Source organism: Coturnix japonica, chromosome 8 (genome assembly GCF_054131305.1).
Source record: "Coturnix japonica strain WE chromosome 8, WE-NBRP24, whole genome shotgun sequence".
NCBI lineage: Eukaryota > Metazoa > Chordata > Aves > Galliformes > Phasianidae > Coturnix > Coturnix japonica.
In genome coordinates, this window is record NC_140670.1 from 25,094,120 (window position 1) to 25,112,768 (window position 18,649).

The 18,649-nt window shown below is 37.9% G+C and overlaps 1 long non-coding RNA gene across 1 annotated transcript; it reads right to left on the reverse strand.

The window, feature by feature from the left end:
• Window positions 1–4,982: 4,982 nt before the first annotated feature.
• On the reverse strand, window positions 4,983–17,611 carry LOC116653634 (uncharacterized). Its single transcript, XR_004307835.2, has 3 exons — window positions 17,486–17,611; window positions 6,130–6,180; window positions 4,983–5,096 (listed from the first exon to the last, which is right to left on the reverse strand). It is a non-coding gene; the product is annotated as an uncharacterized LOC116653634 (long non-coding RNA).
• Window positions 17,612–18,649: the final 1,038 nt, after the last annotated feature.

The following is an 18,649-nucleotide window of genomic DNA, read 5'->3' on the forward strand; positions in this document are numbered from 1 at the left end:
TCACACATAGTACACATGCAACCATCATTTGGCCAAATATGGTAGCAAAAAGGGGTCTTTATCAGGTCTTTGACTTCTTCCATAGTTTCTGAAATCAAAACACTGCAAAATTACAAACAGATCCCATACTTCCTGTTTGCAAAACACCATGAACAGAATTGAGTGCTTTTATGTAAATAGAGCATGGACTGAGTGCACTTTCAGTCTTCTCCCTGCACCAGTCAAACCATAATGGCTTTTACTTCTCTGAAAGAACCCAAAGAATCATAGAATACCCCAAGGTGGATGGAACCATCCAGGATCAGTGACCCAAATTTCCTTTCTCCACAGAGAACCACCCCAAATCCAACTGCTATATCTGGGACTGTTATGTAGATACATATTAAACTCCAGCAGGCTGGGGCCATCACCACTATCCTGAGAAGCTTGTTCCAGTGCCTGGTTAATTGTAACTCCCATATAGCTAGAAAACCCATTATTTTGAAGGGAAAAATAATATTAGATAGCAAAAGAAAAATCTGAATTCTCATAAACAACAATGAAAGATTATTCTTTTAAATAAGCATAATTAAACATCTTTTTAAATCGAGATTTTTAATCAGATATATATTGTTTTTTCTTTGAAGATGAGTTCAAAACATCCGGGTCAGCTAACTTCCAAAGATTTTAAGTTTCTTGTTCCCTACTGACCCTGTAGAACTTCAGTCTGCCTGGACTGAGCACGTGGCTACAAAGCAGTGCTGCCAGGGAAGAGCCCTCCTGCAGCCTGGGACCCTTCAGGTCCCTCAAGGATCATCTCAAAGAATGAGCACATCTTTGTTATTCCTCTCTGCAAGCTGTGGCTGTCACTGATATTTTCTTAAATATTCAGTGTTTCACTCAGGAAAAGTAGAAAAGCTCCAACAGCATTGTCATCTGGTTGTGCTGGAGCAGGTTCTGCCTCTATGGCAATATGAAAAGCCATTGCATGGCACAGCTTTCCACAAAACAGAGGAAACCCAGTTCTGTGGTTTCAGTTCAGCATGTGAATTTTTGAGTGTTTCAGAGCTTTCTGCAGCAGCAGTTTTCATAAGTGAGAATCTATTCACACTATTATAAGGATGAATTCTGAACTTCATGGTAGGATGGATGACCTAGCGTTACAAGGTAACTCTGAGGAGAAATCTTCTGTACTGGGAACTTTGTGGTCTTTATTGAAATGCAAATACATTTTTTCCTTAATTTGTGACAGAAATGGCTCTGATATTCAGCGTTCTTTGTTTAAAAAACAAAGTCAAATTACATTTCCTCATAGTTCAAAACCAAGCAGTTTAGATGCCAAGTGATTTCATGCAATTCAAAACAGAGACAATCCGTATTCTCCTTCCTTATATTATTGTATGAACACTATTGCAATGATATAGTGTATTTTTAGTGATCTGTAACGCAATAGTGTTTCAGAAAAAATGTTTTATACAGACTGCTTTATTCAGCTGGGATAAAGGAACATAAAGAGCGTTCAGAAAATCACTTACTTGCTGCAGGAGCTAGTTAGAGATACCAGAGTATTGGCTTATCCAAACAGCTCATTTAGTAATTCTGTATCATAGAGACAGTGGGATGTAGGGACTTCACAAAGCCACAGAGTCTCCCATAGGTGGGAGACTAAGATATGTTATGGTGATTAATGTTGTTTGCTTGTATACAAATTTTAGAGGCCAGAATGAGATTTTCATTACTGCGTTGTTTGTTTTTCTGTTGGAATCTGATAGAGTTGCCAGCAACTCATACTTAAGTGGAAAAATTTCCAACCTGCTACTCTAAATGTAAGTACTTTCTGACCATTCTCTTTTATGCCAATGAAACTGTATTTTAGATGTCTTCAAGTGCCCACAAAGTTGACCCTATACGGAATGATGATTCTTATGATAGTTATGACAGACACTCTTTTATTCTGAGTGTTAAGATCTTTACAGAAAAATGGCAAGAAATGAAAGGAACTTTGTGGTGCTGAGAACTAAGCATTTCTTTCTTTTCATTACTGATTGTGAATATCTCTGAAGTGTGGAAAAAAGACAGTTCTGTAATGAAGGAAGCAAAACTGCTGTTTGCTACAGTGCTGTTCTCCTGAGGCAAAAGAGACAATAAAACCCCAGGGGGCAACAAACTGACCTTGATTTTGCTCCAGGAAATCCATTAATTTGACAGTGTTCTAGTTCTTGCTTCTCATTGAAGGTTTTAGGTGTGACAGTATCATAGTTCTTTGACAGTTCAAATACAGAGCACCTCAGCAGCAGGAAGAAAAGATTCGGCATTCAGTTAAATGGCTTTGGAGATATAATGGATAACTGAGGAGCCTGAAGAGATTTTAAATGCTGATAGAGACATTTACACCAAGTTTCTGAGCTCCACTTTAAATTCAGCTCCTGGCTTGCCAGTATTTGGCATTGCTTTTGAGCAGCACCAACATTAGACAAGGAAAGTAATGTGAATGAGCTATTAGCCCAGATCTCATAGATCTTTGGCTTTTGGAACTTCAGAAATTGACAGCATATGTTGGTAAAAAGCCTGAGACATCAGCCAGGACAGTAAGTTGCTGTTAGGAAACAGCTTGCTTATTTGGTTTTAATTTGCTGCAACTAGATTGCCTGTAGGAGTGTATGTGGCTTTTATACCCATGTGCATAAAAACCTTTTCATTGCCCCATGTGATTCTAACCAAATATACATGCCACTCTATAGCCCTTGAATGGCATGCAGCACTCCTGAATAATGAAACAGCTATTTCCCCTTTCAGAGGCACAGCAGCAGGAAATGTATTCTAAGCTCATCTCATGTAGTTTATGTAATTACTCAGGTCTCTTGCCAGCTGGAAGTTGGTTGGCAGACACACATCAACTTCTAGACTTTCTCACACACAACCTTATGCAGCTCATTTGAGCAGGCTATTAAATGAGAAAATTCAACCTGTAAATGAGGATGGATTGTCTATGGATGCAATTCAGTTTGTACTGCCAGCACTAAACATGTGCCATTCACTCAAGGGTCATAGCTCATCACCAGAAAAGGGAATGATGCCTCAGAGAAGTCACAGTACAAGTTACAGTGGAGTATATGTGCTACATGATGCCATCATTTGACTGTATGGTAGAGGTAAAAGCAAATAGTCTCCCACTTTATAGCATGCACAGGCCAAGAACAGATGGCCCAAAGTTCTGCAGTTTTGAGCTCTGCAACAAATTTTTTGTATTGCCAAGAGCCAAAGACTTAAAGAGCCTAGAACTGGAGAGCCTTGGAGTATGGGTTCTACTGCTGCCTCTTTGGATAAGAGGCTGCAGAGGCTGGATGTGAGGATTGGTCCCAGGGAGCAATGTCACTTTCAGCAGTACTTGCTGTTTTATTTCATCCTGTTGACAGGGATTTCAATTAACCGATGTTTCCCATGCCAGTACAGTCCTGTTGCCAGTTTGAGACTCACACAATTCAAGTATTTGGCTTTTGCACTTGGCTTGATAGCCAGAGTTTGGCCACATCTGTCTCATATTTTTCCTAGTTCCCCTAAACTGCAGCCAGGGAATTTTTTGTTTTATTTCCTGAGGGAAATTCAGTATAACCAAAACACAACTCACTTATTTCTCGTGCATTCCAGTATCTCATCAATCAGCCATACCCTTTTAAATGTCCACCTTATATAGCAAAATAGGTTTGAAGACATGTCCAAAGTGTTAATATTTTAATAACTGCTTTGTTATGGAATACAACTAGTCAACGAGCTGCATGTCATCAGAGACATCTGTTGTAGTTGCCCTGAGAGACACCTATAAACACAAAATATTCCATCTGTAAGGTGTGTATTCTATGCACTATCACATTATGTTAAACCCAAGTATTTAAAGAGACTGTGATCTTTATTCTGGAGTTACTTCATTGACAATCAAAGTACAGTTATCTCTCTAGTACAGGAGGTGGACTACTCAACAGCCCACAGACATATTACAAGAGCAGCACTAAGAAGGAAGAAGAGTACAATCTTTTTGCTCTTTTAAGGGGTTGAATGATGGTGACATCCAACACCCAGTAGCATTTGCCAAGGAAGACAAAATTGATACAGTGGCACCACAGCTTCTCAAGACAAGCATACCAGACAACCTCAAGTGGACACTCTAGCTCGGGTGAGCCTTCCAGCGCAAAACAACTGTTTACAAATGGTTCAGATCCTTGGCAAAGGTAGTTCTGACTTCACTGCAAAGGATATCTCCTGTCTCTGTTTAGGCAAAAGTAAAACTCCTAGAAGTAGAGCTCAGTGTGTAATATAAAATCTAATACTAAGCTGTAACTATTCCAGCAGCTGGGACTAAGTTTTACGGTTTACATCCACCTCTTGCAGCATAACTTTGTCTGTACATAAGAGAAGTTTCATTTAATTGCTAACAGAATGATCTGGGGAACATAGTGGCAACTAGTGGGACAAAGATTGGAAGAAAATCAATACAAAGCATTCAGAATGGTCATGAAATTTCCTTCCCTTAGGAGATCCTACTCCAGTTGTGACAGGAATACAAATCAATGTCTTCACATTTGTCAAAGTTCTTTCTTGTACTCATTGAACTATACTATCATGCATTCTTTGGTTAAATAAAATGATTATTGTGGTAGCAGCATTTCCACATTTAAACAAAATTTACTGCCATGGGTAGCTTTTAGGTAATGAAATATAATTGTCTCCTAGACAGTTCACATTGGAAACTTAGAAATGATTTCAGTTCTTGGAATAAAAATAAGGAAAAACATTCCTAATTCACTATTCATTCAGGCTGACATTTCTGAGTCATATTAAGAGCACCAGGCACCCACATTCACAAGCCCTGTGCATAGCAGAGGGAAAGATAACAGTCTATAAAAATGAAGAATAATCAACTCTTCCTTCTTCCATTGTTTTCAGCTCAGTTTTTCAGCTTTTCAGCTGGATTTCTCTTCCACTCACACTATGTTTAATGTCACTTACCTCACAAGTTTCAGCAGAGCTGCTCCTGGTTTACTCCAACATGATGACACGGGTGCAACCATGAGTGCTAAAGGAGTTGGCTGAAGCCACTGAGAGGCCAATCTTCATTATCCCTGAAAGGTCATGTTAATCAGGCAAAGTTTGTGAGGACTCCAAAACAGCAATTATCAGTCTTACCAAGCAGAGAAAGAGCAGGATGCAAAGAACTACAGTCTGGTAAACCCCACTGTTATCTCTGACAGAAGAAAAGGATCAGAGAACTACTTTCGAACATATTGATTACAACAAAGTGATTGAAAGTGATCCACATGGGTTTGCAAAGTAGCAACCTGTTGTGTCACTGGTTCTGAGAACCTGTTACCTTGTGAATGAAGATGAATGTGGATCCAGATTCCCTTATCTGACAAATCCCAAACTGCCTCTCTAAGTAGGATTTTAGTAATGAAATAACTAACATCTGGACTACAGATTGCATTTAGTTATCATTGCATTTAATTCATTAAGTTCCTCAGTAAGAACTCCAATTAGAAGTAAAATAGAAGTTTCAAGGTTCAGGCAGCAAAGTTGTTTCAGAAAATACCCCAAGCACTTGCATTTAGTTTTGCCCTAACAGTTCAGGCTTGGTGATGGCCCTTGTTTAGGTAGCCTCCAGTCTAAGAACACTGAATCCATAGTCTGTATCCTCCTAAGCTATGAACATTGACACTGAGCTTATCTGGTGAATGTTTTCTTTTGCTCTGAAAATACCGTAATAGTGATTTCCTTTCAACTATGCTCTTGGTCATGGCTCCAGCATCAGGTTTCTGGAATACAGTCTCTCAATGTTGAGGGTGGTAAAAGAAAAGAATTTCAAGCACCGATTTGAGAGGAAACAGGACAAGGTCCCAGCAGTAAAAAGTCAAAACAGAACCAGTGAGTAATGTGATATGCTAAATCATTGCTTGTACAATTTGCATTGAAAATGTGAGATATTAGACACAAGAAAGCAGCTGCCAGGCAGAGGATCTATTGCATGCTTGCTCTTAATACCCTGTGAATCAGAGTGCATATATTACTGTGCAGGAATTGAAACTCTCTTAATATCCTGGTGGGATTACTCGGATTGCTGGTGGGGGAATGTGTACATTCAAAAAACTTCCTACTCACTTCCTTCTCTCAAGCACATCAGGGGATAATTTCTTCTCATTCCATCTCTGTCTATTGGAAAAAAAAATATACCATTATCTTCCATTTTATTACAAACACAAAATAATCACTGAACTACAGCTCTGGAATATCAATTGCCTCAATAAAGAAAAGTCTAATGACAATTAAAAGTATTTCAAGGCATTTAGTTGTAAACATAGTAAATATATTTGATAGTATAACTTCAATTCTATTTTTTCCCTCTTTATCACCTGAAAAGACAGTTTGCTTAAAATTTTCGATTTTTTGGAAAGATAACAACAAAAATGAGCAACACTAGCTTCTCAGAAAAAAATAGCTACAGAAATTCAACATGACTTATGACTTTTTTATAAAAAGCTGGTGAACAATCATGACTTTATTCCTTCCTTATTGATAACATTTATTGGTTTGCCAAAGTTCTTTCCATTTATAGCATATCTGCTGTAGATGCAGACCTCTGACTCTTAGTAAGCCCGATGTTATTATTAGGATAACTTACTATTTTGTCTGTTTATGCATTACACAAAGCCCTGAATTCTGTGCACATGGTACCTTACGTCATTTTCAGAAGAGGGTATATTGAGTACCAGATCTGAATGCCAAGGTGAAGAAGGCAGAAAGGTGATGTGGATGCAAAACTACAGAGTGATTATAACTCAAATGATTTTTGAGAGGAAATAGCAGCAGAGTAATGGAATACAAGGCATGAAGAATAAGGATGGGTATGGTGACAACCCTGAGTTTTGATACATAATGAGGGGCAGATTATTGGTATCCAGAAAGAGTGAGACCAGGGCAATAAAGTGGAGCATAAGAGAGATGAACTAATTGAGCAGAAACAACAAGTTGATAGAAAGGACATATTGAAGAAATAGAACAGAAGAAAGTATAGCCTACAGAAATGAAATGCTAACATGGAAGGAGCATTTATTTGGACGGTAGTTTTAAATGAAAGAATCCAATTGGAAAACTGAATGATTAAGAGAAGTTATGCAAATGATAGATTGTTATATTGCTCTGAAAAGGAACCACACAGAAAAGCAGAAGGAACTAAACTGGTTAATGTAAAAAATTAAAGGAGTTATATGGTAAACAGAACAAGTATGGACAAGCAGTTGTGTCTTGCATGGAGTAACTAAAGGACATACATTGTTCAAAGCGAGCAGAAATAAACAGGGAGTGTGATATGAGAGACTGAAGAGTAGGAACCATCATAGCATCACAGAAATGTGTAGGTTGGAAGGGACCTCTGGAGGTTGCTAGTCCTATCTCCTGCTCAAAGCAGAGCTGTCTTCAAAGTCAGATCAGGTGTTTGAGGCTGTATTTGATTGAATTCTGAAACTTTCTAAAGATGGAGATTTCACCACCTTTCTTAAGATACTCCGCTGGAGTTGTGTATGTTGTTTTGTAAAGACTGATAAAGACACACGAGGTTAGATCTGTTTACAACTTGAAAGGTCTTTGATATTTTTTTGGTCAGATCTTATGAGGAAATGTCTCATTCTGAATAAACTTTCCCATTAGAAATTCAGAACAAATATTACCGGCTTAATATGAAAGATTTATTTATCAAGTACCAGTGAAGTCAGTGTTGTAGAGAATCTCCTTATGGATGGAACCACAAAAAATCAGCTAATCCTGGCTCAGTACTGAATATCAAAATATACTTCTGAGAACATTGTCCAGGCATTTCTTGAACTCTAGCAGCTCGATGCTATAACCACTGCCATGACCATCATGGAACCTATTCCATACCCACCATCTTTTGATGCAGGGCCTTTTCTCAGTAACTACCCTGATCCTTCCCTAATGCAGCTTCATAAGTATTGCTGTTGTTTGAGTAGATTATTATACATAGCGCTGTAGAAAAATATTCTGATTAAAAATATTTTAAACAGTGAGATAAAGTATTGACTATTAAACAGAAAAGAAAAAATATATATATAAAAGGAAAAGAAAAAGAAACGCTTCAATAGATGCAAGGCTCCTTGTAGTGGGAAGACTTGGCAATTTGCAATTTAATCCTGATGCACTGCATGAGGTTGCCTCAGAGAACCCAGAGATTTCTTGATACAGGAACCAGCATGAGAGCTTGCATGTTAAGATGCACAAAAGTAGAAAGCAATGCTTCTGATGTTGTGAATATTTTTCTTTTTCCTGAAAATGCATATTAGATACATTATTTTCTTAGCTGGCATTGCTGAAAAGCCACGGAGCAATTTATTAATCTGAAGAGAATATGTCATAGATTGCATTTGATAGATGTTGGCATTTCCCTATGGTTTTTACACAGTAACACAGAAGATGACATTTTTATCCTTTGAATGGATGATGGGACTTATCATTCATAGGAATGAATCAAAGATGCTGTTTGCCACAATGAAGAAGACAGTCCTTTGTAATTAGTGTCAGATGGACTGAAAGACTAGGTCTAAAACTGAAAGATCATGTGTAATAGTAAAGCATGAACAACAGATGTTTTCACAGTTGAAAAATAATACATATAGGTCTTAACTCAGAGTTTATTATCAACCTATCATCTGTTACATGAAGAGCTTGCTGCACTGAATATGAAAAATGATGTGCAAATGTGTGTGCATCTGAAGAACTTTTTCTTAACAGAAAACCTGTATGAAACAGAAGAAACTGAGAACCTTTGCAGTGGACTACTAGATAAGAATATAAAAGATGAAACAGGTTGGCAGCTCCAATCAAAAACTCTGGGGACCCTTGGCAGCAGTGGACTGAGCTCTTAGAAACTGAGGTTATAGCAGCCAGGGGTGAGGTGTGATAGAGGAACAAATCAGTGACTGCCTATGAAACTGTCTCTCCAGCAAACACAAAGCAAAAAGCCTTCCCCCATGCATGGGTTGCAAGTCAGAGTTTTTTTCTGCTAGTGTTAAAGGGTGGCTCTGCTTAAAGCTGAGCATAAGGAGCAGCTGAAACAGCACAGAACTGGAAAATATTGACAGAGAGTAGTGAGAAGAAACATTGGGATTTTATTCTGTAAAAATATTTAAAAATATTTATAAAGTTTGGAGTAATGAGTTTGGTTTAGAGGAAGGAGTCACGCTCTTGCTTGACTTTTCTTCTATGCTCATAAAAGCAGGAAGTCATGCTATGTTTGATAAGACAAATGACTGCAGTGATATTTGGTTCAAGACTAGTTTATTTTACTGACCCAAATTTGACTACTGTTAAGGCTGCAACGGGATAGAAGTATTTCTATATGTATATTGCTACTATGAAGCTTATGAAATGTCTGTGTAACTGGGAAGAAAAATATGAATTATAATTTATTATTAAGAATTTCTAATACAGCAGCTCTATGGAACCTTCTACGGATGCCTTCGGGATCCTTATTAGGTTTAAAGGTTTTTGTTTATTTGTTTTTTGATAAAAGAATATGGAATTCTCCAAGACAGAATAAAGAATTGTGCAGTAGAACTGAAGAAGACATTTAAGTAGACAAGCTGGGTCATAGAAGGATTAAAGGAAAATTTCCCTCTATTTAAATATTTTACCCTAACTCAGGCCAGCTCATACCCAATACAGATTAGGTAAAGAAGAACTCCTTGTACAAACCCAATGAGCTACAGAAAAAACCTTCAGCTCTGGCATTGTCAGGATTGCTTTTCAGGCTTGACAAGAAAATCACAACGTAAAGCTAAGTGAAATCTGTGGTGCAACACAGGAAAGAAATGTGGTATAACATGAAACAGTTGACATTTGATGATGCCCTATTTAAGCATGAAATGTTTTTAGATCTTGCCTTAACTTCAGGAACATCTGGGCTGCTTTCAAAACCAGAGCATATCTTTTTCTTTGCATTGTGATATTTGAAACAAAGTTTAAAACCCATGTAGACTATGAAAGCCATTAAGACAGAGCCTGAAGGGCTTTCCTCTGTGTGTAGCATTGAAGACACCCATTTTCATTAATAGTCATTAAAAGGATTTGATATTAATGATGCACTTTTCACAGTTAATTTCCTTTTCAGAAGCATAAACTATGTTTCTGAGTCCTACATTTGCTTCAATTAATTTCTAATATTCTCTCCCCTGCAACCACTTTACATAAAGAATGGAATCACCAAAACAAAAAGAAAAACCCTTAAGGCTTTCCTAGCTTCATAATAAACACCATCCCAAAAGACCTCCTTGCAAAGGAGAGTACATCCATAACAAAGATATTTCACTTTTATACTTATATCTAGTATCAAATACAAATATCTGTTAAGAGTCAGTAGATTGCAAAAAGTTACGTAGCCTAAGAAAAAACAAATATGGCACAAGAATAGTTTTTTTTTTCATCCTCATTCAGTTACTGGGCTCTTATCTCAGTTATGTCCCTCCACAGAAGTATTTTCCCCTGGCACTTTAGAAAATTGTCTGTCCCAACCCAAACTCAGTTTTGCAACCTGGTAAAATCTAATTTTTTTTTCTCACTGGAGAAGGAGTGATGCTTTTTACTTCTTTCTCCTTAGCCTGTGGATCCTTTGCTTATGGGTGCTGATGAACAAGGAGATTTCTGCTGAGGAAGTTTCTCACTGTAAAACTGAGAGGCTACTCTGCACTCAGGATATTGGGTCTCTGACTCCTGCTACATTCTCTTGGTGCTGTCACAACAATAAGCATAATATTTACAAAGTTCCACTGCTCAACAGATCAGATCCCATACCATACCCACAGGCGTCTGGCACAGCAGTAAGATGGCAAACACACCACTAAGGAGTACAGTAGCAAGCTTCATATAGCTGTATTGCTTGAACAACAACACCAAACACATTTCTTGTGCTAGGATTGCCTCTGAGACCAGATAGACTGCAGAGTACAAGATAAAAACCTCACTGAGCGGACAGGCTATTCATGCAATTGCTCATTAGAATGATCTTGCTAAGCGTTCACTGCTTGGTCAGAGGAGAGCCCAGGTCTTACCCCTGGCTGGACACTGAGAGTAGAATTGAACAAAATGGCTTTGCAAACTCTTTGATAGGGCACAAAATGATCAAACCAATTTTGGAGACTGTTCTCTTCTGATTGCAAATGGCAATGGTGGTGTAATCATCTCTCTGTGCATGTGAAGCATGTAACAATTTGTTCATAAACAGGAATCTTTTTCCGTTCCGAAGTGAGTGTGCAGCATTTATTGGTGTAACCTGAGGACAATGCTGTCACTACCTGGACTTTTGCCTGTAGTCTGCAAAACAAAAATGTTTATAACCTCAGTTCAGATTAACCATAATCCAAATAATAAATCACAGATGTTACTTCTTTGGGGTTCAACCTAAACACAGAACTGAGGTGATTTGCTGCCAGTTCCCTCATTAGTTGATAAAGCAAATGTGGCAGACTGGCAGGGGTTTTGAAGATTCTACTTATTTTTTTTGAGAACAATTGCCTAGATATAGGGAAAAAAAAAAAAATTAAAAAATCCAAACAATCAAGCTCTCCCACAAGCTCTCCTAACCTTAACCCTAACCCAAGCTCTCCCACACAACAAGACTGCAGATCAATAGCATTTGTTATCAGTGGTCAAACAGAGGGATTGACTATAAATGCCACAACCATAAAGAAACTTCTATCATAGCCCACCAGCAAAACCGCACAGAAAACAAAGACCACAGAAAAAGCCTCAAGAGGAATCAAGGGTTAGAAGTTCTGCTTATTCACAGAATTGCCTGTATGATTAAATCTGAACTACCCCAGTCTTTTTCTGGGATGATAATTCAGCCATGAGCACATGTACCATCCCTTTGAGCACCCCTCACATTTGCCATCTCTCTGCTCCTGCAGCTCTGATGCACTCAGCATTTCCACGGCATAATACCAGTATTGGCATACTTTTTCATTCTCTGTAATTAATCCAATACACCCACAGGAGAAATGAGGGAGGTCTTTAGACATGTCTTCCAAAGAATGTCTCACGGCATTCTTGTCCCTTTAAATGAGTCAGCTACTTAGCAGCCAAATTGGGAAAGCAGCCAAAGAATTCCCCAGGGATCTGCTGGCAGGAAACACATCACAGCCCTGTAACACAGCTTTGTGGCATTAAAGCTCTTTTATCATACCACTTTCCAAGATTATTTGGGGTAGCAAAATGTAATGGCAAACACAGATTCATACGGGATCAACTGACAAAACACCCAAGCTTTCCTCTTTTTGTGTTTCCTGGAGGCGCTCAGCTCTGTAAGACAACAGAACACTGCTGACAGGCTTTTTCATCTGGGTTAAACACATAGATGGTGGAAGCCCCATCTCTGGAGACATCCAAGGTCAGGCTGGATCAGGCTGTGAGCACCCACTGAGCTGTAGGTGTCCCTGACCATTGCAGGGGAGTTAAACCAGTTGACATTTAAGAATCTCTTCCTACTCAAACGATTCTCTGATTCTCTCAGTGAGAACCAGTGCCTCAAGTCCTGTATGTAAAAGTCTGAAATACATCTGACAGTGGGAAAAATAAAAATTGCATTATATATTTCTGCAATATCCAGGTGCTATGAATCTTGTGCAGCCTCAGGGAATATCCAGTTTCTTGATAATGTGATTTGATATTCCAAAGAGAAGAATAACCTGACAAAATGATTTGCTAAAGAGACGTTACCAGAAGCATTCAACTGTTCCCATTCTCACACAGTGCCTCCATGTTACCCAAGGGGAGGAACTAGGAGAATGAGCATACTGCCATGTGGGAATATCCAGAGTCATTTTCATAGTATGCAGCCCATTCCACATATAACATTAAATTCCAGTGTCACTAGAAAGATCAGCATTTGTTTATTGCCCAAACAATAAAACTGTCCCTAAAACTACGACAGCGAGTTTTACCTTATTTTTGTTGTTTATGAGGAAAGACACTTTAACATAGACTGCAATGCACCATAAAACTGAAATATTCCTGCTGGTTCAAACCCTTGTTCTCCAGTGCTTTTCCCCTATGGTTAATTACAATGCACCTTAGAGAAGCTCTTAGTCCCACACACCACTGATGACCTGCTCCCAGTCCAGCCTCAGGATGATGAAGTTGCAGGCATGTTCTAACCTGAAATGGGAAAAAGCAGTTCTCCTTCTTGCTACAGGCTGGGAATAAGGTATCTCTGACCTGGAACAAGATGATATGCTTGCAGTAAGAACCTGAGAGACAGAAGGTTTTGCAGCAAGTAGTTACTTAGTTAACTCCATAATTCCAGTGTGAATTTTGACCTTTCATAGATCCTTCAAATACAGTGTTTTAGCCTAGCAGACATTTAAATATCCTACCTGTTAACATATATACATTGCATACTGACTACAGCCTTACTCGCACTGCTCATATTACACAGACAAAAGCTGCCATATGGTTTCATTACTTTATTGAAGAACAGAGACAAAGCACTAACCCTAAACAAGGGATATTTGTGGTGTCTTTAAAATTCATCCAGGAGCAGCATACAAACCAATATTTTATGCAAATTCAAAGTCTTACTGTATGCTGCTGTGTCTATGGCTGGTCTAATGTGTTTTGACTAAATTTATCAGTACACTCAGTAACTCCTTGTAATATTGAGTTTGTTTCCCCTCACAGGAGTAATGTAAAACAAGTGCAGAGCCTTGTGGGTCTGCAGGTGTGGCTTAGCTAAAGGGTAAGTGTAGGGTTTCTATTACAAATAATTGTTCCTTTTAAGTAAATAACACAAAATATTAATATACAGTAGGTACAAAAGTAAATTGCATAAGGAGGCCCAGTCCATAAATGGCTATTATTCTCCATGTTTTCATGCAAAATATGGAGTCTGATACTTTGAGCGTGTACAGAGATACAGAACTTCACTCACTGCCAGTGGAATAATTATTCCGTGTTTCCGGATTTTTGCTTTCAGAGATACAATAAATGCAATTGTTTTTCATGAGACTTTTCTTCATCACTGTGCTCTCTTTAAATAAAACTTTGACTCAAAACATCACCTTAACTGAGATCTCCCTCATAAAATGATAGCAAGGGGAGAAGCATTGTGTGTGAAGACAATGTCCTGGTCATCTGGTCTAATGCCCTTGATAACCTTCTTGAGGTTCTCAGACTGAGATTTTGGTCTAGGAACCTCAGCAAATGTTTTGTCTAAAACTTGTTATCTTTTTCTGAGAATGAAATGGGCATGTACAGTGTTCTAATTCTGCTCTTAGCTCCAGGTACATGGAATCTTTGCCAAAGTCTTGAGAGAAGATGAATCCACCACCTCTCAATATCACTCAGTTTACAGGCAATTCATAAACAGTAAACTTATCATTCAAAATAGAAAATGGTTTCTCCGAGTGTTTTTTTTTATTTTTTCTTTCTTTCTTTTTTTTTTTTTTTTCCCCTGGGCAAGGAGTGCTTTGCCCTGATTAAAAAAAAGCGACCTTTTTACATCACTGTGGAAAGTCCCAGATCTATATATCTATATATTTTTTAGAGGTCCTTTCTCAGGAGACTGACTTTGAGCTCCCTGTATCAGAGAGACACCTACAGTCAGCTTTCTTTTGTCTGTTTGGCATAGCCGGTAGCATAAAGTCCATTGGTTATCTTTGCATGATTACACTCTAATTTTCCCATTAACACCTAAATCTGACCAGGTTTATGAATTGCAAATCGATTTCCTTCTCTACTGGAAATCCTAAGTTGGTATTTTCAGTCTGCCAAAACCCATAGGTTCTCCTTTAGTTTTGTTTTTCATCCTTTGCTAAATGTTTTTCTTTTCCTTCTTTACAGATTACAATGTATTCATCCATGCTTATGATTATTTTGGAAACATGTGCAGAGGACAGAAAGCTTGTTTCCCAATACAATCACTGTATCAGCTTCCCTTCTTTGATAATAGAAATTTGCTACAAAAGTAAACTAAATCTAAAACATGAGACGCTAAAGCGTATCCAGCCAAATACTTTCCTCCTTGCTTTCCATGACCTTGGAGTGCTGCATTAGCTTTTTGTATAGAAAAAAATCTTCACAGCGCACATTCTGGGAAAAGAAACGAATGAAGATCTTGATACTATATGCCTAAAATTTCCACATGTTTATGAGAAGGGAACATGAAGTACTGAAAATACAGTGTTCACATCATGCTTTTGCAAACTTACCACTTTTGTCTGTTAAAAATAGTTCCACAGACTTTCCCATAACCAAATGTTCATAACTATATCACCTCCAGCTGTGATCTCATTAGAGTACTCAGACAGAGCAAGGACAGACTAAGTTGGTTCATGTATGTAAAGCTTCCAAGAAAGGCCATGTTGTGAAAGGGATTCAATACCAGTAATTCCATAGGAACTATTTTTGTCTCCAACTTTTTTTCTATGCAAAAGTAATGATTAACCTTTTTGCTATGAGGAATAATAGACAAGGGATCTCTGAACACAGGAAACTTCAGTGTGCTCTCCATAAACATGTAACTATGAAAAAAGGTCATTACTCATCCAGAACTTGAATGCAAAGCCTACAAATGATTGCCCCCGTGAAAGGAAAGAACATCAGAATATTATTCTAAGATTACTTCCATGGTATTAATAGGCATGCAACTTATGATTACAATTTAAATGCCAATAGGAGCTATAATCATAATATTCTAATCTGCTGAAGAAAACAGGACACTGAACTTCCCTAATGTATTCTAGCTTGAAGATCATCTTAAAATAAATAAATAAATTCAAACAACTGTCTAAACAACAAAAATACCTCAATTATCATTTGGAATTGTCCAGTTTCAGCTTCCATTTATTGGATGTGCACACATTTTTCCCTTTTGGAGTAACAGATCTTTTATTGGCACAGCTCATAACAGTCAAAGCCACCTTCTTATTTCCTGTCATCTTTAAAGACTAGCTTTCTATGAGCCAAGACAGTATTGGTTCCCTTTGTTTACTTTCATCGCTCTTCACAACCTTTCTTGTAATCCCACAGCAATGATACCAACATCAATAGGGAGAATAATCCTATTTAAAGTTCTCCTATTTTATCTCTGTATCACAAAAATCTTCCTGGACAGAACTACCATGCAGCAGGACACATTATATTCAATATTTGCTAATAAGCACATTAGTTAAAACTGATAGTCATCAGGATTAAACTTTCAGACTTTTTCTAGCAAACATAGAAAAAGAAAACAAGTGGTTTGACTATGAAACTCATTAGCAGCATAATGAGTGAACAACTAGCTGCTCAGATAAAAAAAAAAAAAAAGTTGTGCAAATCAAACATGCAAATCAAATATGGGATGATAGTCTGAATTAGGAAGAAGAGCCCTTTGCTTCATGTGCACAGTGATGGAAGAAAATACAAAGTACACCTCTAAGAAGCAAGTATAATTTGAGATGCATTTTGACAGAAGTTTTCCACGACCATGTAGCTCCAGAGGGAAGTCAAAGTAAGATGCTATAGAATATTTTTATGAGCCCTGCAATAACATCACAGTCCTTCACACAGTATATTTCATTGTCATGGAAATTGTGGAATTGCTGGAGAAGTTACTTGGGCCACAAGAAATCAACTCTGGGTGCTATCTCTGGGACTACATCTTGTCAGCATTCTCATAAGGGATTACTTTATTTACATAGCTAGACTCTTAATATCTTTGTTGAAACAATAAATAAAAAAAACAAAACTATGCTTTCCTTTGAAACAGGAAAAATGAGCCCCTGAAGAACAGCAAAGAGACTACAAAAATCACTTACATTTGGATTATTGCCAAATAAAGTGGCTTCACATAAAATTCTCTTCATAACTGGCTTTAGAGATGCATTTGATGAATTTTATCTATTTTGAAGAGCTTTTAGTGTCTTGAAATTTAATTTGCATTGCCCTTGTCAAACAGTGAGAGCTGAGGTGTTGCTCACTGAATGTAAAACCAGTCCAGTTCCTCCTTCTTAGTCATAACCAACAGCTTTCAGTAGCATGTTCATACTCTCACAGTCCTATTTTATTAGCATGCATATTGCCTCACTAGCCTGGAAAGAGGTCCCTTGCCTTGTAGAGTCTTTTATGTTCATCTGTTGCGTCAGCTCAAACTGCTTTCATCCGTAATGTCTCATTTGCATTTCCTTCATGATCCACAACTACGCTCAATTCTGTATCTGCTGTTTTATCCCCATGAACAGCAGCTTAATATTCTATTCTGTTTCGTGCTTCAGTTTCTAGTAACCAGAACAAATGCAATACTCTCATTCACAGGAATATATCTTTAGACTTGATGACAAATATTCTGACTAGATACAAGCAAATTGCCTCTTTCACAGGAATACATTGTGCCTGCCTCTCAGTCACACAAAATCAAAGGGACAAGGTTCCCATGAGCTTGAGAACAAAGCCATTCACATAAGCAGCTCACCATGTCCATAAGCAGTATTTTGTGGGGTCCACACTTCTCTGATGTATTTGAGCAGCCAGTTCTTCACATTCACCACATAAGCAGCAACTTCCATCCACTGTAGTCAATTCTGAAGGTGCTCTCGTACTGTAGAAAAAAACATGGTTGTTAAGATGTGCTTTAAAAAAAATAAATTTAAAAAAAAAAAAATCTATATGTAATGATTGAAAGGCTGGATAGAATATGCCAGAACCTACAACATGTATGTTTGCATCCATCAAATATCCCTAGGATCTAAAATGAAGCTGAAGAGGTCAAGGGTTCTAGCAGGTCTGATATACTCCAATGGGTTTCACTTTCTCACCTCCACTAGGAGGACAGCAACAAACAGCAAGAAGACCTCTAGCAACTTAATTATTTACTTGTCTCTATTGAATTCAGGTACTAGGCCTTAGGCATTCAACCTTGAAAACTATTAGCTAAAATCTCTGAACGCTGGGAATCTGACAACACATTATCCATGCCAAGCAGAAAAGACAAAGAAATGTCTGAAAGTTTTGTAGCAAGAGGTAGAAAGGAAACAGATATTAAAGAAGAATGGAAGGGAAACATTCACTTTATTATGGCAGAAGTTTCAGGACTTCCTGAATGACCTGGTTGCTACCCTCAGGGAGGAGAAAGGTTACCTCATCAGCAACATTAGTTTAATCTGCTGCAGCACATGAAAACTCCAAGAAAAATGGACAGAATAAAACATAATTAAATATCCAGAACTTTAACTCAGCATCTAGGTATCTCTTTCAAAAGACCAGAAGATGTGATAAACCAATGGCACCAAAGAAATAAGCATAGGAACAGATAGTCAGGAGGAAATAAAAGAATGCTTTGGGTACCATCAGGAGTTTAAACACAGATGAAACTGCTTAGACCTATCAGTCAAAGTGTTAACATAACTCTTGCAATGTGAGAAGAAGAGCAATATGTAGATAACATGTACTTTGATTTTTGGGGTGCTATAAATTGTGCCATATGAGAAGTTAGTGAAAAATATAACAATAAGCTCCACTCATTTTTCAACACTGAGGATCTTATTGCAAACAGCCTGCATCTACAAGTTAACTTTTCAGTAGCCTTACATTGTCTTCTAGGTGTTGCTCAGAACATCTGAGATTGAATAGTAACTCC